The sequence below is a fragment of the Vicia villosa genome, unplaced genomic scaffold, assembly GCF_029867415.1.
Source record: "Vicia villosa cultivar HV-30 ecotype Madison, WI unplaced genomic scaffold, Vvil1.0 ctg.000577F_1_1, whole genome shotgun sequence".
Taxonomy (NCBI): domain Eukaryota; kingdom Viridiplantae; phylum Streptophyta; class Magnoliopsida; order Fabales; family Fabaceae; genus Vicia; species Vicia villosa.
In genome coordinates this window covers 346,233-368,633 of record NW_026705263.1, presented here as the reverse complement: position 1 = coordinate 368,633, position 22,401 = coordinate 346,233, and the positions used below count along the sequence as shown (strand labels likewise).

At 38.8% G+C, this 22,401-nt stretch overlaps 1 long non-coding RNA gene across 1 annotated transcript; it reads right to left on the bottom strand.

Annotated features, from left to right (window-relative positions):
- Positions 1-5,390: 5,390 nt before the first annotated feature.
- On the bottom strand, positions 5,391-7,424 carry LOC131629533 (uncharacterized). The gene is made up of 3 exons (XR_009292050.1): positions 6,512-7,424; positions 6,252-6,406; positions 5,391-6,142 (listed from the first exon to the last, which is right to left on the bottom strand). It is a non-coding gene; the product is annotated as an uncharacterized LOC131629533 (long non-coding RNA).
- Positions 7,425-22,401: the final 14,977 nt, after the last annotated feature.

The following is a 22,401-nucleotide window of genomic DNA, read 5'->3' as shown; positions in this document are numbered from 1 at the left end:
TTCGTTTCTGGTTTACCGAGAACTGTTAAGAATTGTGAGGCTATCTGGGTTGTTGTGGACAGGTTGACGAAGTCTGCATAGTTCATACCAGTAAGAATGGATTATTCGATGGAGAAGTTGGCTCAATTGTGTATTGAAAAGATAGTTAGTCTGCATAGTATTCCTTCGAGTATCGTGTCTGACAGAGATCTGAGATTTACTTCTAAGTTCTGGGAAGGTTTGCATAAGGCGTTAGGTACTAAGCTGAGATTGAGTTCTACTTATCATCCGCAGACTGACGGACAGACTGAGAGGACGATCCAATCGTTAGAAGATTTGTTGCGTGCTTGTGTGTTAGAAAAAGGAGGTGCTTGGGATAGTTACCATCCTTTGATTGAGTTTACTTTCAACAATAGTTATCATTAGAGTATGGGTATGGCTCCGATTGAGGCTTTGTATGGTAGGATATGTAGAACGTTGTTGTGTTGGTACGAATCTAGTGAGAGTGTTGTGATCAGGCCAGAAATTGTGCAACAGACTACGGAAAAGATTAAGATGATTTAGGAGAAAATGAAAGCTTCTCAAAGTCGTTAGAAGAGTTATCACGACAAGAGGAGGAAGACAATTGAGTTTTAGGAGGGAGGCTATGTGTTTATGAGAGTTACTCCTATGACAGGTATTGGTCGAGCGTTGAAGTTAAAGAAGTTGACACCACGTTTTATTGGCCCATTTCAGATTTCTGAAAGAGTAGGAGAAGTAGCCTATCGTATTGCTTTGTCGTCGATGCTTGCAAATTTGCATGATGTATTTCATGTGTATCAGTGGAGAAAATATATTACGGATCCGTCCCATGTGATCCAAGTAGATGATGTATAGGTGAAAGACAACTTGACGGTTGAGGCTTTACCTGTGAGGATTGAAGATCGAAAGCTGAAGCAATTACGTGGCAAAGAGATAGCTTTGGTCAGAGTAGCTTGGGGAGGATCTGCTGATGGAAATGTTAACTGGGAGCTAGAAAGCCAGATGAAAGACTCTTATCCGAAACTCTTTACTTGAGGTATGTTTTCGAGGACAAAAACTCTTTTAGTGGGGGAGAGTTGTAACACCCGTATATTTTAATTTTTAATTTAATTGGAATTTTAATTAATAATTAGAATTATTTTGGGTTTTGTGGAAATTAATTGGAAAAGATTGGTTTATGACATTGGGTCATGTGTGATATTAGTAAGGAGGAGGGGGTGTTATGTTAGTAAAGCTCTTTACTAATTAAAATGTTATTTTTCATAAAATAATAAGGAAATTGGAAAGAATGGATAGAGCCTGAAAAGAACTGAGAAGTTGGGAACTCGAAGAACGTGAAAGAGGAACAGAAAAGGGAGAGACAATCAAGAACTTTTGGCTAAGGTAAAGGGGGGACTCTACGGTTAACATCTCTCATCGTATTTTAGATGATAATGTTGATTGGGGGTATTATTTAGGTCAATTGGATTGTATGTTAGATTGGTATTTAGGATGATTTTTGAATAGATCATATAATTGATGATTATCTATACTGAATTCTGTGCATAATTGTGTGTGAATTGATGTTATGGTATGAATATGGTGTTTGTTTGATGTGTTGCTGTGTTCATCCATGAAACTGAATCTGTGAATATAAATCCCTTACTAATTGAGTAGAAGTTAGGTTTTAATGAGTAAAATTGATATAGGATGATAGATTGTTGAAGATAGATGAACCCTATATGTTAAAGTGTGCATAAATTCTGTTTTAGATCCTAAATCGCAGGTTGTAATGGTGGAAAACAAATAGAAGACGAACTGGTACGAGTTGCAGGTTTTTGGTGAAACTTTTGGCGTTTTGCGTATGATACGCGTATGGTACGCGTATGAGGGACTTCCCAGGGGCCGTACGCATATGGTACACTACCCTGTCCCGTCCAAAACACACCCTTCTGCCTGTACGTGTATGGTACGCGTATGAGAGGGTAGTGATACGCGTATGGTGCTGTGATACGCATATGATGCGTCGAGACAACTCAAAGTGCATGAAAGGAATTATCCGACTCATGATTTAGAGTTGGCAGCTGTGGTTTTTTTTCGAAGTTGTGGCGACATTATTTGTATGGTTCAAGATTCGAAGTGTTTAGTGATCATAAGAGTCTGAAGTATCTCTTTGATAAGAAGGGGCTTAATATGAGGCAGAGAAGGTGGCTAGAATTCCTTAAAGATTATGACATTGGTTTGAATTACCATCCTGGTAAGGCAAACGTGGTTGCTGATGCGTTGAGTAGAAAGTCCTTACATATGTCCATGATAATGGTGAAGGAATTGGATTTAATTGAACAGTTTAGAGATTTGAGTTTGGTATGTAAAGGTACTCCTAATAGTGTTAAATTGGGTATGCTAAAGCTGACTAGCGGTATTCTTGAAGAGATTAGAAAGGGTTAAAAAGTTGATGTTGAATTGATCGATAAGTTGACTTTGATTAACCAAGGTGAATTCAGAATTGACGAGAATGGTATATTGAGGTTTGGTGATCGGGTTTGTGTTCCTGATGTTGCTGAACTCCGAAAGAGTATTCTGGAAGAAGGACACCGTAGCGGATTGAGCATTCATCCTGGTGCTACCAAGATGTATCATGATTTGAAAAAAGTTGTTTTGGTGGCATGGAATGAAGAAGGAAATTGTAGAGTTTGTCTATTCTTGTTCGACATGTCAGAAGTCAAAACTTGAGCATCAGAAGCCATCTGGGTTTATGCAACCACGGTTTATTCCTGAATGGAAGTGGGATAGCATATCAATGGATTTCGTTTCTGGTTTACCGAGAACTGTTAAGAATTGTGAGGCTATCTGGGTTGTTGTGGACAGGTTGACGAAGTCTGCATAGTTCATACCAGTAAGAATGGATTATTCGATTGAGAAGTTGGCTCAATTGTGTATTGAAAAGATAGTTAGTCTGCATAGTATTCCTTCGAGTATCGTGTCTGACAGAGATCCGAGATTTACTTCTAAGTTCTGGGAAGGTTTGCATAAGGCGTTAGGTACTAAGCTGAGATTGAGTTCTACTTATCATCCGCAGACTGACGGACAGACTGAGAGGACGATCCAATCGTTAGAAGATTTGTTGCGTGCTTGTGTGTTAGAAAAAGGAGGTGCTTGGGATAGTTACCATCCTTTGGTTGAGTTTACTTTCAACAATAGTTATCATTAGAGTATTGGTATGGCTCCGATTGAGGCTTTGTATGGTAGGATATGTAGAACGTTGTTGTGTTGGTACGAATCTAGTGAGAGTGTTGTGATCAGGCCAGAAATTGTGCAACAGACTACGGAAAAGATTAAGATGATTTAGGAGAAAATGAAAGCTTCTCAAAGTCGTTAGAAGAGTTATCACGACAAGAGGAGGAAGACACTTGAGTTTTAGGAGGGAGGCTATGTGTTTATGAGAGTTACTCCTATGACAGGTATTGGTCGAGCGTTGAAGTTAAAGAAGTTGACACCACGTTTTATTGGCCCATTTCAGATTTCTGAAAGAGTAGGAGAAGTAGCCTATCGTATTGCTTTGTCGTCGATGCTTGCAAATTTGCATGATGTATTTCATGTGTATCAGTTGAGAAAATACATTACGGATCCGTCCCATGTGATCCAAGTAGATGATTTACAGGTGAAAGACAACTTGACGGTTGAGGCTTTACCTGTGAGGATTGAAGATCGAAAGCTGAAGTAGTTACGTGGCAAAGAGATAGCTTTGGTCAGAGTAGCTTGGGGAGGATCGGCTGATGGAAATGTTAAATGGGAGCTAGAGAGCCAGATGAAAGACTCTTATCCAAAACTCTTTACTTGAGGTATGTTTTCGAGGACAAAAACACTTTTAGTGGGGGAGAGTTGTAACACCCGTATATTTTAATTTTTAATTTAATTGGAATTTAAATTAATAATTAGAATTATTTTGGGTTTTGTGGAAATTAATTGGAAAAGAATTGTTTATGACATTGGGTCATGTGTGATATTAGTAAGGAGGAGGGGGTGTTATGTTAGTAAAGCCCTTTACTAATTAAAATGTTATTTTTCATAAAATAATAAGGAAATTGGAAAGAATGGATAGAGCCTGAAAAGAACTGAGAAGTTGGGAACTCGAAGAACGTGAAAGAGGAACAGAAAAGGGAAAGACCAATCAAGAACTTTTGGCTAAGGTAAAGGGGGGACTCTACGGTTAACATCTCTCATCGTATTTTAGATGATAATGTTGATTGGGGTATTATTTAGGTCAATTGGATTGTATGTTAGATTGGTGTTTAGAATGATTTTTGAATAGATCATATAATTGATGATTATCCATACTGAATTCTGTGCATAATTGTGTGTGAATTGATGTTATGGTATGAATATGGTGTTTGTTTGATGTGTTGTTGTGTTCATCCATGAAACTGAATCTGTGAATATAAATCCCTTACTAATTGAGTAGAAGTTAGGTTTTAATGAGTAAAATTGATATAGGATGATAGATTGTTGAAGATAGATGAACCCTATATGTTAAAGTGTGCATAAATTCTGTTTTAGATCCTAAATCACAGGCTGTAATGGTGGAAAACAAATAGAAGACGAACTGGTACGAGTTGCAGGTTTTTGGTGAAACTTTTGGCGTTTTGCGTATGATACGCGTATGGTACGCGTATGAGGGAGTTCCCAGGGACCGTACGCGTATGGTACACTGCCCTGTCCCGTCCAAAACACACCCTTCTGCCTATACGCGTATGGTACGCGTATGAGAGGGTAGTGATACGCGTATGGTGCTGTGATACGCATATGATGCGTCGAGACAACTCAAAGAGCATGAAAGGAATTATCCGACTCATGATTTATAGTGGGCAGCTGTGGTTTTTGTTTTGAAGTTGTGGCGACATTATTTGTATGGTTCAAGATTCGAAGTGTTTAGTGATCATAAGAGTCTGAAGTATCTCTTTGATCAGAAGGGGCTTAATATGAGGCAGAGAAGGTGGCTAGAATTCCTTAAAGATTATGACTTTGGTTTGAATTACCATCCTGGTAAGGCAAACGTGGTTGTTGATGCGTTGAGTAGAAGGCACAATCCTGATGTTTCCGATCAGTTGAGGACTTCCACCCACCTGACGATTTATTTTCATCGGAAGAAGACTTGCTTGCTCAGTCCTGATGTCCCCAGATCAGTTGAAAGCATTCTTTAAGATTCCCGATGCCCCCAGATCGGTTGAGGATGTCCATTTCCTTCTTGATGCCCCCAAATCAGTAGAAGGACACATTCCTGATGGTTCCGATCAGTTGAGGATATCCACCCACCTGACGATTTATTTTTGTCAGAAGAAGACATGTCTGCTCGGTCCTGATGTCCCCAGATCGGTTGAAGACATTCTTATTTCCGATATTCAGATCAGCCAAAGTCGTCTGTTTCGCTGTGATATCCAGATCAACCGAAGATGACAACCTTCTCTTGGTGCCCAGACCAATTGAAGTTTTTTCCCTCAGCAATGGGGTTGCCTGGTCTTTCTTGTTTTAAGCCAGATCAGTTAATTATCAAGAGCGCAAATTTTCGAGTTCATTCTTGAAATGAAAATCGTTTGTGGTTTGAGAGTCGAAGACAAGTTTTCATTAGATTGAAAATTTGAATTCACTAGAAATCACTGATGGCCATGAGTTCTTAGTTTAGTCGGATTAAGGTGGTATTGAATTGCTTGGAGTCTCGACTATAAAAGCAAAGCCCATTTAAATTTCTATCCAGATTCATCACAAAATTCCTTCAAGACTCATTGTAATATGTATATGCAAGGTTCATTCACAAAATAGAAAAAGTATGGAAGTTACAAAAAAAAATACTTGAAAGGGAAAGTCCATTTAAATACATTCAGATTGTCACCATTACAAATTTGGCACCAGTAGCCCACGTTGCAAAAGGTAAAGGACTCTCTTCAATTATAAGGAAAATCAACAACCAAATTCACGCTACATAGTGCAAAATAAAACCAGAAGCAATTCAAAGAAATTAAAAGCGTGAGAAATTGATCTCTGCGGCTTGACAGAAACCGTGAGAAATTGAAAGCCCATCCCATATTGGTTTACAAACCAGTTGCAACCTTGAATTCTACAGCACTCTTGAGTAAAGCCGACCCTGCAAGTTCAAACCAAAAGCAGCCTGCAACCAAAATAAAATGAATCGGTTCAGGGTGGCATCGGTGGATATAACAGGTTAACATTAGAAATTGAGGAGGAGAGATTGATAACACAAAAGAGAAGAGAAAAACCTGTAACAAACTTCTAATAGAATGTAACAAACTTTGGAATCTCAACCTTCTATCTGGATTGAATCTCGATAACCACCTTCATCACTCTTCTTCTTCAAGGAACCTTCAAGAAAAACCTCTTCCAATCACTCTTCATCTTTTTCTCTCAACAAAACCTGTAACAGAATTTTCAGCAAAAAGAAATACATAACAACAATTCTCAGAACAGAAAGGAGAGGAAGATGAAATCGGTAACAGAATTCTTAAACTCTTGATTAAACCTTCATCCACTCTTCTTCAATCTCACCACCGATTCACCACAGAAGATTGTTCAACCTCTCATCATCTTCACCTTCTCTGAAATCGCAACCTCGTAACAACACCGAGCCACAACAGCATCACCTTCATTACGCTTCGACAAAATCACATCAGATCATCAACACAGATCGAAGCTTCTCTTCACCGCGAAGCGTATCTGCAACCTTCTTCATCATCAATCTGCAAAAAGCTTCATCAACGTTCATCATTCTTGACTTCATCATCTTCAATCTTCCTCTATCTTCATCGAGGATAACCTAAAAATTCATAAAAACAGCATAACAGAAAACAGAAAAACAAAATCACAGTTAGAGAACAATCTTCAATTTCACAATACATCATATAACCGTAACTTCCCTGTAATCCTCAGAAAGGTTCAGCATCGACACTTTCAATCACCATAGCAAGCTTACCGCAAATCTTCATCACTGCGGCGGAACCGCGACTCCAAGCTTAGTCTTCATGATAACCAAATCGCATTACGTTCATTCTCATCTTGCATCACATCGCTGCAACAACAACAACCTCACAACATCACACAAACACAACGAATCTAAGAACAGAAGAAGACGAAATGAGAAGAAGAAGAGACTCGAAGTGTTGAATCATGAACGGGGAAGTGTGAGAAGGCGAGCAGCGAAGGTCAATCCGTGATTAGAAGTTGGAATTGGAACCAAAGATGAAGAAGAATGGAAGCAAAGGTTGAGGTGGCCGGAAAGCCGCGCGGCCTCGTCGTCGATGGAGGACTAGCCGCCGCACCGTTTGCGTTTGAGAAAGGGGAAGAGTTGAGTTTCACGTTAGTAAACCTAATCCCTTTAAATTTGGCTTAACTTGTTAATATGGATTTTAATCTGATTTAATGTGTTTAGTTGAATCATTAAGCCTAATTGATGAAGGAAAAGTGGATTAATATTTGATTAACATGAAATCTGATTGAATCATAAGACCATGGGCTTCCTTCACGAATCGGTATATGCACCCCTAGCCCAATGCACACGGTTTTTGTGTGCTAAACTGAACAAAAACATTCTTTGAGCCACCTCTGGCTGGGCCACACGCCCTTGTTGACTGCACCTCCATTATCAGTTTTAAACCCCCTACTCCATTATTTCATGTTAGAATTAATTTCTTTTCACATAGTTTCTTCTTATTTATTTTTTTTCTAGATAATAATGTCATGAAAACAATTATTTTGTTAGATTTTTAGATGATAGAAATGCCTTGAAAAAAAATATTCTTTGTTAGTTTCCTTTTGCATGATAAAAAATGAATAAAAACATGTATTCTTTTCTAGTTAGAATTAGATTTTTGCTTACTATATTTGTTCTACATGATAAAAAAAATATGTTCTCCTTGTTAGAATTTAGATGTTATGTTACATAGTTTTATTTTAATTCTTAGATTAAAATGTCATAAAAAAACAATTCAATTTTGTTAGATTTTATTTTAAAATTCGCTTAGAATTTAATTGCTATTATTTTCTATGGCGGTGCGCGTTTGTCTTGTTATTACTGATTTGGTTGTTGAGATGTGCGAGGTACTTCGAGAGAGCCTTCGATTGTGATTCGACTTGCTTCGTGTTCCACTTTATTTGTGGGACACGAATTCAATTCCGGTGCGATTGATATGCGTCGTGTTCCACTTTATTTGTGGGACACGAACCTATTTCCGATGCCAGTCACCCGATCTCTCATTCATTGAGATGTATACTCCTGTATTGTCTGGATTGTTTCTCTTGCAGGTTGCTCGTGTGGTTATGCTCGACGTGTACCACATGTCGCTCGTGATTTATTTTCACGACGACGCTTTCTGACTCGTTTTGCTTGATGATGGCTTACGTGAAGTATTCCGGACTTCTCTGCTTACGCTTGCTAGCTCATTGCGGATTTGCTATCCGTTCGGTATTGTCTCTTTGTCCCTTTTATCGCTTTCTCGCATCATCCTATAACATGAGAAGTAGGACCTAGACATGCATCTGGCCAAGCCCTCGAAAGAGGCTCTGTTTTTGTTGGTGTGTTTACATTTGTGCTTTGCGGCAGGGAGTCATGGTGTAATAAGTCCTATATGGCACTCTGTTAAGTCCTCATGGAAGGCATGCGGAAAGGGTTAGCAATCAACCCCCGCCCAGTCTCATCGAGTCCGTTCGATATGCGCACGCTACGCGTCGTTTGCTTCCGAACCAGCACAAGATCTTGTTATCGAGTATGTCAGGAAAAGGGTTCATACAGCCGGACCCCCGCCTTTCTTATAGCTCGCTTCGCTCGACGTTGATGCTCGGTGTACGCACGCACCATTTTCCTTTATGATCCGTGACGGCTTGGCTGCTGAGAGGGATCCGCTCCTCTTGTCTATGGCCCGATCATTTTCGCGAGGTCTAATGCTCTGTTGACTTGGGTTGAGTTGCTCCCCTTGGCTATGGCGGGACCGCTTTTCTACCATTCGGCCTGTGTCGTTGGTTTGTTTGCTTTACGAGTGGAGCTCGTTTGTGTGATACTATTTGTTTGCTTTCGCTTCTCCCCGTAGGTTGATAGTTTAGTTTAGACTTGTACCCTTTGTATGATAACATTAGGTAGCAAGCTTTCCCCCTTAGTTTAGGTTTTTCCTCATGCATTCTTTAAAACACAAACCACACTCTTTGATTTTCTTTTCTTAAGAGCTTGTTATTTCCGCTCCATTCCCAAGCATAAGTCTCCAAAGGTCGAGCAGCAGAGTGCGAATGTAACTCGTTCACCTAAAAAACACAAAACAAACAGAAACTAGTTAGCCGAGCTACGGTAGCTCTGATTCTGCAAAACAGATACGTAGGCAGCGGGGTAGGGCCCGTGCGAGCACAATCCTTTATTTTCCCTACATTTTGCATGCATTTTAGTCCAGATTAGCGCAGTTTGCTTACACACCCATAGTTTTAGACACAGGCGTGGATACCATCGAGTACGATGGGCGCGAGGGGTGCTAGCACCTTCCCCTCGCGTAACCGACTCCCTTACCTTTTTTCTCTGGTCGTGAGACCGTTGTTTTGTTTTGTGGTTTGCTGGCATTCCCTTCCTTTTCAGGATAAATATGTTAGTGGCGACTCTGTTAATTTTCGCGGTAGCGACACCCTGTCCCGTCCAAAACACACCCTTCTGCCTGTACGCGTATGGTACACATATGAGAGGGTGGTGATACACGTATGGTGTTGTGATACGCGTATGATGCGCTTTTGTATGGAAATCAGCTTCTGCTAATACGCGTATGGTACGCGTATGACCAGCGTGTGTGCAGAATTTTCCCGCTTTGTGATTTTTGAAAGTTTGATGATGCGTAACTTTTGAACCGTTGGCGTGTCTTGAGTGTCGTTTCGAATATGATGAACCTTATGAAATAATATTTGGGTTGTATGATGATTTGATTGTATTTGAATGATGCTAATGTATATAAACATGCTTTGATGATGATGATGGCTTGAGTATGAGATCATATTGCTCATAGATTCGACGATGGTATAAGTATGTTGTATATATGTTTACATTCATTTATAATCATTTGTTGAGGGTTGTACTAGATGATATGTTGGATCAGTGAAGGGCATAATTCTCATTGTGTGGAGTTTGTGCTGGTATGGCCGTATCTTGACGATGTTGGATCGGTCGGTGGATTATTCCCATTGATGATGTTGGTACCACATGCATAGTGTCAGTTCATTCATATGCATGATTTTCATAACATGATTAAATGTGTTTCAGTGTTATGAATTGATGATATGTTGATTATGTGATGTTGAATTGTATGGATATAATACAATTGGGTGAATTATATAACTACGATGTGTTATTATTTACGATGCAATAATATTTGTTAATTGTGATGAGACTCACTCTTACATGTTGTCATTTTCAGATTGAGGATAGCGGCTTTCAATTTGGTGCGGATTAGCTTATAAGTCAGTGTGTTAGTTTAGTGTCAGGTGTCATGCTCTGATATTGTAACACTGGGGAACGCGAGTTTTGAGTTTATACTTTATGATTCTATTTGTTTTATTTTGAATTTTGAGGGATATAGTTTCAAAGACGTCGAGCTTATCCGTATGATTGAATTTTCCGCTGCGTTAACATGTGTTATTATGAATTATGATGAACTTCCTCAGTGAATGCATGACAATGACATATGATGTTTATTTTTAAATTGAATTGTGGCACCCTTGTTTCATGTTACTCTAAAATATTTATTTAATTGCCGCGGGGTTTAGAAGGGTGTTACAATAGTGGTATTAGAGCATAGTCGGTAGTTGGGACCAGAGTCTTAGTGTTAGTCTTCCCTGTCTATGCGACTAGTACAAGTTAACTTGTCGACACTTTTGTTCTGACTAAATTATTTCTATTTTATGTCGGGGGAAGCGCGCTGGGAGGTCGCTAAGCGAACACTGTTATGTAAAATTTTATGAAACTTCTAAATGTCAATGTAACTCCGTTTTATGCGTCGTTTGAAGCGTTAGGAAGCCAATGTAATTATCTATGTGATAAGATTGGATTGATTAGAACTTATTGAATTAATTATGATGCTATTGTGTGAATAACATGTAATAATGTATATGTGAGTTATGAACCAATGACTTGTGGATGACATTTATTGGTATGTATGAGATATGATATCCATGATATGTGTGATTGAATTGATAAGTGCTAATTGATGCTTTGATGATTGGTTTGAAGTCATATGGTGTAATTTGATGCAATGTTGGAAAGATGCGATTATGTAGTTTAAGAGGTTGAGAATTATCTTATTTGCATAATTCTTGTTTGTTACACACTTACACTAGCATGAGTCTTTGAAAGAGGAAATGTCGGGTAATCTCGTGGAGAATATTTTCTTGTCCCAAACCTAACGAGTATGGGATTTGAAAGCTTAATGAGTATAAGGCTTTAAGGTGGTTATCTCGTTCGAGAGATGGACAATCGGCTTGCCGGAAATGATAACGGAGGGATCCACATGCATATTGCATAGAGTCACACTTGAGTCGTACATGTCGGTGTAAATTGTTATTGTTTGTGATCATGTGATATGAATGTGTGGATACGAGTTTTGGTTGTTATGCATATATGTGGATTTGGTGAATCATTTGACATGAATTGTTGAAAGCGTTGGGGATGTGATATATGTGATTGAAACATATATGATTGTAGACGTGAATATATATATATATATATATATATATATATATATATATATGTATGTATTAGTGATATATGTATATATGTGGATGTTTGTGATTTGATATTGTATACTTGATGGTATTTCATTGTTGGATTACAATTTTTGGTGTTGGTAATTGAATATCATTACTCGAATTATGGAACTTAGTCAAATGAGCTAAACATATTAACCTTGATATTGTTAGAACAAGATTTGTTCTGATCAATTATCTTAGTTTTGATGATAACAATAATATGAATTTTGCTTAAGATAATATGGTACTCTAATCCAATGCAATTTCCTTTTCAGGAAATATATAAAGAGTATGCATAATTCAGCGCTCAGAAGCTTTGTCTCAAAGGGTTCAGCATGCAACATCAGAACATGGTCTGACAAGACATCAGAAGATGGTCGAAGCAGAATCAGAACATGGGTCTATGGAAGCATCAGAAGAACATGAGATCAGAAGCACTGAAGTTCTGATGGTATCACGCACAGAAGCACTTCAAGGTCAGAAGATCAGAAGATGCTTTGCACCAAGCTGTTTGACTCTGATGATATTCAAACGTTGTATTCACAAACATCAGATCAGAAGGAAGTACAAGTGGCAAGCTACGCTGACTGACAAAAGGAACGTTAAAAGCTATTAAAGGCAACGTCAGTAGACACAGCGTGAACAAGGCTCGAGGTAGTTGACAAAAGCGTATAACATTAAATGCGATGCTGTACGGAACACGCAAAGCATTAAATGCACTCAACGGTCATCTTCTCCAACGCCTATAAATATGAAGTTCTGATGAGAAGCAAGGTTAACGATTCTGAACAAAACAACTCATATTAACTTGCTGAAACTCTGTTCTATTCAAAGCTCAGAATCTTCATCTTCATCAAAGCTCACTACATTGCTGTTGTAATATATTAGTGAGATTAAGCTTAAACGTTAAGAGAAATATCACAGTTTGTGATTATAGCTTTTAAGAAGCAATTGTAATACTCTAAGAATTGATTACATTAAGTTGTAAGGAACTAGAGTGATCGTGTGGATCAGAATACTCTAGGAAGTCTTAGAGGTTATCTAAGCAGGTTGTAACTAGAGTGATCGTGTGGATCAGAATACTCTAGAAAGTCTTAGAGGGTATCTAAGCAGTTGTTCCTGGAGTGATCAGTGTGTGATCAGAAGACTCTGGAAGACTTAGTTGCTGACTAAGTGGAGAACCATTGTAATCCGTGCGATTAGTGGATTAAATCCTCAGTTGAGGTAAATCATCTCTGCGGGGGTGGACTGGAGTAGTTTAGTTAACAACGAACCAGGATAAAAATAACTGTGCATTTTATTTTTATCTGTCAAGTTTTTAAAGCTACACTTATTCAAACCCCCCCTTTCTAAGTGTTTTTCTATCCTTCAATTGGCATCAGAGCGCCGGTTCTAAGGTGCAAGCACTTAACCGTGTTTAGAAAAGATTCAGGAAGAGAAAAACGCTTCAGTAAAAGATGGCTGATGAAACTGCAAAGTCTACATCTACATCTGGCTCTGCTGAGCAACACAACGGTAACAATGGTTATACTAGACCGCCGGTATTTGATGGTGAAAACTTTGAATACTGGAAAGATAAACTGGAAAGTTACTTTCTTGGTCTAGATGGTGATCTATGGGATCTTCTGATGGATGGTTACAAACATCCGGTAAATGCCAGTGGCGTAAAGCTGACAAGGCAAGAAATGAGCGATGATCAGAAGAAGCTTTTCAGGAATCATCATAAATGCAGAACTGTTTTGCTGAATGCTATCTCTCATGCTGAGTATGAGAAGATATCTAACAGGGAAACGGCCTATGACATATATGAGTCCTTGAAAATGACTCATGAAGGAAATGCTCAAGTTAAGGAGACTAAAGCTCTCGCCTTAATCCAGAAGTATGAAGCCTTCAAGATGGAGGATGATGAAGACATTGAAAAGATGTTTTCAAGATTTCAAACTCTTACTGCTGGATTGAGAGTTCTTGACAAGGGATACACCAAGGCTGATCACGTAAAGAAGATCATCAGAAGCTTACCCAGAAGATGGGGTCCTATGGTAACTGCATTTAAGATTGCGAAGAATCTAAATGAAGTCTCTTTGGAAGAGCTGATCAGTGCCCTGAGGAGTCATGAAATTGAACTGGATGCAAACGAGCCTCAAAAGAAAGGTAAGTCTATTGCATTAAAATCCAATATCAAGAAATGCACTAACGCTTTTCAGGCTAGAGAAGAAGATCCTGAAGAATCAGAATCTGAAGAAGAAAATGAACTGTCCTTGATCTCCAGAAGGCTAAATCAACTCTGGAAGAACAAGCAAAGGAAGTTCAGAGGCGTCAGAAGTTCAAAGAAATTTGAACGTGGAGAATCTTCTGATGACAGAAGATTTGACAAGAAGAAGGTCATGTGCTATGAATGCAATGAGCCTGGACACTTCAAGAATGAATGTCCAAAACTTCAGAAGGAAAATCCCAAGAAGAAGTTTCATAAGAAGAAAGGTCTTATGGCAACCTGGGATGAGTCAGAAGATGATTCAGACTCTGAAGATGAGCAGGCTAACTGTGCGCTGATGGCGACAGAAGATGACGGATCAGAATCTACATCAGAATCAGATTCTGAAGAGGTATTTTCTGAACTTACTAGAGATGAGTTAGTTTCCGGTCTAACAGAACTTCTGGAATTCAAGTCTCAGATTAGTCTCAAATACAAAAAGCTGAAAAAGCTATTTGAATTTGAAACAAAGAAGCTTGAGTTGGAGAATTCTGAATTAAAAGAAAAACTTTTAAAATTATCCAATAATGTTGGATCTCCTTCTGATTCAGAAAAATCCACTCCTAGTCTAAACCATATTCTGAAAGAATATGATTTAAGTTTCAGGAAGTTCTTATCTAGAAGTATTGGCAGAAGTCAGCTAGCTTCTATGATATATGCTGTGTCTGGAAACAAAAGAGTCGGCATTGGTTTTGAGGGTGAAACCCCATACAAACTTGAACCTGTTGATGAAATGAAATTCACATACAAGCCATTGTATGATCAGTTCAAGTATGGCCACTCCCATGATATTAGGCACACTTCACATGCTCAAAGTTTTCACATAACACACACCAAAAAGCATGTGACACAACCTAGGAAATATCATGAAACTCACATTAAAAATTATCATGCTGTTCCTCCTATTGCTTACAATGTTAAACCCAAGTTCAATCAGAACTTGAGAAAATCTAACAAGAAAGGACCCAAGAAAATGTGGGTACCTAAGGATAAGATTATTCCTATTGCAGATATCCTTGGCTGCAAAAAGGACAAAGCACAACATGTCGTGGTACCTGGACTCTGGATGCTCACGACACATGACAGGAAGAAGGTCTATGTTCCAAGACCTGGTGCTTAAGTCTGGAGGAGAAGTCAAGTTTGGAGGAGATCAGAAGGGCAAGATAATTGGCTCTGGAACTATAAAGTCTGGTAACTCTCCTTCCATTTCTAATGTACTTCTTGTAGAAGGATTAACACATAACCTCTTATCTATCAGTCAATTGAGTGACAATGGTTATGATATAATCTTTAATCAAAAGTCTTGCAAGGCTGTAAATCAGAAGGATGGCTCAATCCTATTTACAGGCAAGAGGAAGAACAACATTTATAAGACAGATCTGCAAGATCTTATGAGTCAGAAGGTGACTTGTCTTATGTCTGTTTCTGAAGAGCAGTGGGTCTGGCACAGAAGATTAGGTCATGCTAGTTTGAGAAAGATTTCTCAAATTAACAAACTGGATCTTGTCAGAGGACTCCCTAATCTGAAATTCAAATCAGATGCTCTTTGTGAAGCATGTCAGAAGGGCAAGTTCTCCAAACCTGCATTCAAGTCCAAGAATGTTGTTTCTACCTCAAGGCCATTAGAACTCTTGCACATTGATCTGTTTGGCCCAGTCAAAACAGCATCTGTCAGAGGGAAGAAATATGGATTAGTCATCGTAGATGATTATAGCCGCTGGACGTGGGTAAAATTCTTGAAACACAAGGATGAGTCTCATTCAGTGTTCTTTGATTTCTGCATTCAGATTCAATCTGAAAAAGAGTGTAAAATCATAAAGGTCAGAAGTGATCATGGTGGTGAATTTGAGAACAGATCCTTTGAAGAATTCTTCAAAGAAAATGGTATTGCCCATGATTTCTCTTGTCCTAGAACTCCACAGCAAAATGGAGTTGTAGAACGAAAGAATAGGACTCTGCAAGAAATGGCCAGAACCATGATCAATGAAACCAATATGGCTAAGCATTTCTGGGCAGAAGCAATAAACACTGCATGCTATATTCAGAATAGAATCTCTATCAGACCTATTCTAAATAAGACTCCTTATGAATTGTGGAAGAATAAAAAGCCCAACATTTCATATTGAAGGATAGAAAAACACTTAGAAAGGGGGGGGTTTGAATAAGTGTAGCTTTAAAAACTTGACAGATAAAAATAAATTGCACAGTTATTTTTATCCTGGTTCGTTGTTAACTAAACTACTCCAGTCCACCCCCGCAGAGATGATTTACCTCAACTGAGGATTTAATCCACTAATCGCACGGATTACAATGGTTTTCCACTTAGTCCGCAACTAAGTCTTCCAGAGTCTTCTGATCACACACTGATCACTCCAGGAACAACTGCTTAGATACCCTCTAAGACTTTTCTAGAGTCTACTGATCAACACGATCACTCTAGTTACAATCTGCTTAGTTCACTCCTAAGACTTCCTAGAGTATTCTGATCAACACGATCACTCTAGTTCCTTACAACTTAATGTAATTCTAAGAGTTTACAAATGCTTCTTAAAAGCGATAATCACAACTGTGATATTTCTCTTAATCGTTTAAGCTTAATCTCACTAAAATATTACAACAGCAATGTAGTGAGCTTTGATGAAGATGAAGATTCTGAGTTTTGATTTGAACAGCGTTTCAGCAAGTTTGATATAAGTTGTTTTGGTGCAGAATCGTTAACCTTGCTTCTCATCAGAACTTCATATTTATAGGCGTTGGAGAAGATGACCGTTGAATGCATTTAATGCTTTGCGTGTTCCGTACAGCATCGCATTTAATGTTATACGCTTTTGTCAACTACCTCGAGCCTTGTTCACGCTGTGTCTACTGACGTAGCCTTTAATAGCTTTTAACGTTCCTTTTGTCAGTCAGCGTAGCTTGCCACTTGTACTTTCTTCTGATCTGATGTTTGTGAATACAACGTTTGAATATCATCAGAGTCAAACAGCTTGGTGCATAGCATCTTCTGATCTTCTGACCTTGAAGTGCTTCTGAGCGTGATACCATCTTCTGAGCTTCAGTGCTTCTGATCTCTTGTTCTTCTGATGCTTCCATAGACCCATGTTCTGATTCTGCTTCGACCATCTTCTGATGTCTTGCCAGACCATGTTCTGATGTTGCATGCTGAACCCTTTGAGACAAAGCTTCTGAGCGCTGAATTATGCGTAATCTTTATATATATTTCCTGAAAGGGAAATTGCATTGGATTAGAGTACCATATTATCTTAAGCAAAATTCATATTATTGTTATCATCAAAACTAAGATAATTGATCAGAACAAATCTTGTTCTAACAATCTCCCCCTTTTTGATGATGACAAAAACATATATAAATGATATGAATTTGCGATCAGAAAGAACAGACGGCAAAAGACAAATTACACAGCTATAGCATAAGCATATGAATATGTCTCCCCCTGAGATTAACAATCTCCCCCTGAGATAAATAATCTCCCCCTGAAATAAATACTCGAAGAACTTTAATAAAAGACTTCCCTGATTATTTCGGTAGAGACGATCATATAAGCTTTTGTCTTCAGAGAATTCATAGCTTCTGACTTCTGCTTCCATTGGACAGCTTCAGAACTAGAATTTCTTTAGATCCTTAGAACACTCACAGCTTCTGATTCCTGCTTCCATCTAGGACAGCTTCAGAACTTGAATTTCTTTGATCTTCTAAACATTCACAGCTTCTGATTTCTGCTTCCATTCAGGACAGCTTCAGAACTTGAGTTTTCTGGATCTTTTAGAACATTCGCAGCTTCTGATTTCTGCTTCCCTCGGATAGCTTCAGAGCTTTGAATTTCTACCAACATCACTTCATGCTAGATTTGTATCAGAACATTGTTGAATGTACCAGAGCATCATCTGAGCATCTCTACATCCTGAAATGTTACAGAACAAAAACTAAACGACAAAAGTCAGCATGAACGAGTTAGAACATAAAATGTATGTTTGAACACATTATATGAATCAGAGCCATATAGGCTGAAATAATGTATCAGAGCAAATAATGTATCAGAGCCATAACATTATATGTATCAGAGCAAATAGAATTTTGTCAGAATAAATAGACAAATATAGATCAAATTCTATTATCAGTGCTTCTGATTCATTCTTCTTTCTTGCTTCTGATTTCTGAAGCTTGACAGCACTCGGCTTGCTTCAGTTTCCATGGTTTTGCTTCTTGTGTTTGCTTTGAAGATTCTCTTCAGTATACCTGCAAAACACTTAAACCATATAGAACTTGCAGTTCTTGTTAGTGAATGTGTGGGAGCTCTACCCAGCAACTGATAGATTTAATCAAATCATTTATCATTTATCTTTCTCCCCCTTTTTGTCATAACATCAAAAAGAATATTTCAAAAGAATTAGATGCATAAAACGACAAATAAAATGAAACACACGGAGAAAGAAGATGATTTCATTGAAGTTCAACCAGCAGGTACAGAAGTACATGAAGATAAGAAAGATCAGATGCACAAAGACAGATGCAACGAAAGGAAAGAAACAACACAGACCAAAAGACTAAGATCCTAGCCTACGCAAAATCCGCGCCAGAACATCATGAATCCCGTCAGTGCTTGTAGCTTGCCTTGTCATGAAGGAACGAAACTCAGCATTGGCTGCTTCTTGCGCGTCCAAACGAGAAGCCAGCATAGCTTGATTCTGATGAAGAGTTTCCAAGGTCTCCATCAGAGCTGAGGTTTCACCAGAAGAAGAAGCACCAGTATTTCTGCCCAGAGGGACAGCAATCTCAGCAGGGTGATCTTCTGGAAGATCTTCAGCTTGTGCATCTTCCATTTCCTCATCTGAGTCTGACTCAGAAGTAGCCTTAGCATATTCTGGTTCAGGCAGCTCAGAAGTTCCATCTTCCAATGCTTGAAGAATAGCTGCTAGGTTTGTTGGAGGAGTAGGACCAGCAACTTCAGCACGATAAACCACTACTGGAAAGACCATGTGAGGTGCTTTTTCAGAAGGGTTCATTCTGAACCAGTTGAACAGCCACTGAAAATCTCCAATCAGCACAGGAAACCATGGTCTCCACACCACGATGTCTCTGCAGAGATTTTCTTCTTCCAACTCATCTGCTGGTATCTTCCTTTCAAGAACATTTCTGTTCCTGATGAGATGGTGATGGCTGCTCTCACCAACTTCCAACCGGAGACCACGAACACCAGGAGCTTCAGACATAATCCTTCTCTGAGTGTCTGTAGCCTTATCCAGAAAATCCTGACGAAAGGTATTCCAAAGGTTGTTTGTAGCATACTCATCCAGATGATTAAGGTGAGCAGCACCTAGAATCTCCAACCAGCCATTTACATCAGCATGTAAAAGCTCCAGAGTCCAGGTACCATGACATGTTGTGCTTTGTCCTTTTTGCAGTCAAGGATATCTGCAATAGGAATAATCTTATCCTTAGGTACCCACATTTTCTTGGGTCCTTTCTTGTTAGTTCTCCTCAAGTTCTGATTGAACTTGGGTTTAACATTGTAAGCAATAGGAGGAACAGCATGATAGTTCTTAATGTGAGTTTCATGATATTTCCTAGGTTGTGTCACATGCTTTTTGGTGTGTGTTATGTGAAAACTTTGAGCATGTGAAGTGTGCCTAATATCATGGGAGTGGCCATACTTGAACTGATCATACAATGGCTTGTATGTGATTTTCATTTCATCAACAGGTTCAAGTTTGTATGGGGTTTCACCCTCAAAACCAATGCCGACTCTTTTGTTTCCAGACACAGCATATATCATAGAAGCTAGCTGACTTCTGCCAATACTTCTAGATAAGAACTTCCTGAAACTTAAATCATATTCTTTCAGAATATGGTTTAGACTAGGAGTGGATTGTTCTGAATTAGAAGGAGATCCAACATTATTGGATAATTTTAAAAGTTTTTCTTTTAATTCAGAGTTCTCCAACTCAAGCTTCTTTGTTTCAAATTCAAATTGCTTTTTCAGCTTTTTGTATTTGAGACTAATCTGAGACTTGAGTTCCAGAAGTTCAGTTAGACCGGAAACTAACTCATCTCTAGTAAGTTCAGAAAATACCTCTTCAGAATCTGATTCTGATGTAGATTCTGATCCGTCATCTTCTGTCGCCATCAGCGCACAGTTGGCCTGCTCGTCTTCAGAATCATCTTCTGACTCATCCCAGGTTGCCATAAGACCTTTCTTCTTATGAAACTTTTTCTTGGGACTTTCTTTCTGAAGATTTGGACATTCGTTCTTGTAGTGTCCAGGCTCATTGCATTCATAGCACATGACCTTCTTCTTGTCAAATCTTCTATCATCAGAAGATTCTCCACGTTCAAATTTCTTTGAACTTCTGAAGCCTCTGAACTTCCTTTGCTTGGTTTTCCAGAGTTGATTTAGCCTTCTGGAGATCAGGGACAGTTCATCTTCTTCTTCAGATTCTGATTCTTCAGGATCTTCTTCTCTGGCCTGAAAAGCGTTAGTGCATTTCTTGATATTAGATTTTAATGCAATAGACTTACCTTTCTTTTGAGGCTCATTTGCGTCCAGCTCTATTTCATGACTTCTCAAGGCACTGATGAGCTCTTCCAGAGAAACTTCATTCAGATTCTTTGCAATCTTGAATGCAGTCACCATAGGACCCCATCTTCTGGGTAAGCTTCTGATGATCTTCTTTACATGATCAGCCTTGGTGTATCCCTTGTCAAGAACTCTCAATCCAGCAGTAAGAGTTTGAAATCTTGAAAACATCTTTTCAATGTCTTCATCATCCTCCATCTTGAAGGCTTCATACTTCTGGATTAAAGCTAGAGCTTTAGTCTCCTTGACTTGAGCATTTCCTTCATGAGTCATTTTCAAGGACTCATATATGTCATAGGCCGTTTCCCTGTTAGATATCTTCTCATACTCAGCATGAGAGATAGCATTCAGCAAAACAGTTCTGCATTTATGATGATTCCTGAAAAGCTTTTTCTGATCATCATCCATTTCTTGCCTTGTCAGCTTTACGCCTCTGGCATTTACAGGATGTTTGTAACCATCCAACAGAAGATCCCATAGATCACCATCTAGACCCAGAAAGTAACTTTCCAGTTTATCTTTCCAGTATTCAAAGTTTTCACCATCAAATATCGGCGGTCTAGTATAACCATTGTTACTGTTGTATTGCTCAGCAGAGCCAGATGTAGATGTAGTCTTTTCACTTTCATCAACCATCTTTTACAGAAGCGTTTTTCTCTTCCTGAATCTTTTCTAAACACGGTTAAGTGCTTGCACCTTAGAACCGGCGCTCTGATACCAATTGAAGGATAGAAAAACACTTAGAAAGGGGGGGGGTTTGAATAAGTGTAGCTTTAAAAACTTGACAGATAAAAATAAATTGCACAATTATTTTTATCCTGGTTCGTTGTTAACTAAACTACTCCAGTCCACCCCCGCAGAGATGATTTACCTCAACTGAGGATTTAATCCACTAATCGCACGGATTACAATGGTTTTCCACTTAGTCCGCAACTAAGTCTTCCAGAGTCTTCTGATCACACACTGATCACTCCAGGAACAACTGCTTAGATACCCTCTAAGACTTTTCTAGAGTCTACTGATCAACACGATCACTCTAGTTACAATCTGCTTAGTTCACTCCTAAGACTTCCTAGAGTATTCTGATCAACACGATCACTCTAGTTCCTTACAACTTAATGTAATTCTAAGAGTTTACAAATGCTTCTTAAAAGCGATAATCACAACTGTGATATTTCTCTTAATCGTTTAAGCTTAATCTCACTAAAATATTACAACAGCAATGTAGTGAGCTTTGATGAAGATGAAGATTCTGAGTTTTGATTTGAACAGCGTTTCAGCAAGTTTGATATAAGTTGTTTTGGTGCAGAATCGTTAACCTTGCTTCTCATCAGAACTTCATATTTATAGGCGTTGGAGAAGATGACCGTTGAATGCATTTAATGCTTTGCGTGTTCCGTACAGCATCGCATTTAATGTTATACGCTTTTGTCAACTACCTCGAGCCTTGTTCACGCTGTGTCTACTGACGTAGCCTTTAATAGCTTTTAACGTTCCTTTTGTCAGTCAGCGTAGCTTGCCACTTGTACTTTCTTCTGATCTGATGTTTGTGAATACAACGTTTGAATATCATCAGAGTCAAACAGCTTGGTGCATAGCATCTTCTGATCTTCTGACCTTGAAGTGCTTCTGAGCGTGATACCATCTTCTGAGCTTCAGTGCTTCTGATCTCTTGTTCTTCTGATGCTTCCATAGACCCATGTTCTGATTCTGCTTCGACCATCTTCTGATGTCTTGCCAGACCATGTTCTGATGTTGCATGCTGAACCCTTTGAGACAAAGCTTCTGAGCGCTGAATTAT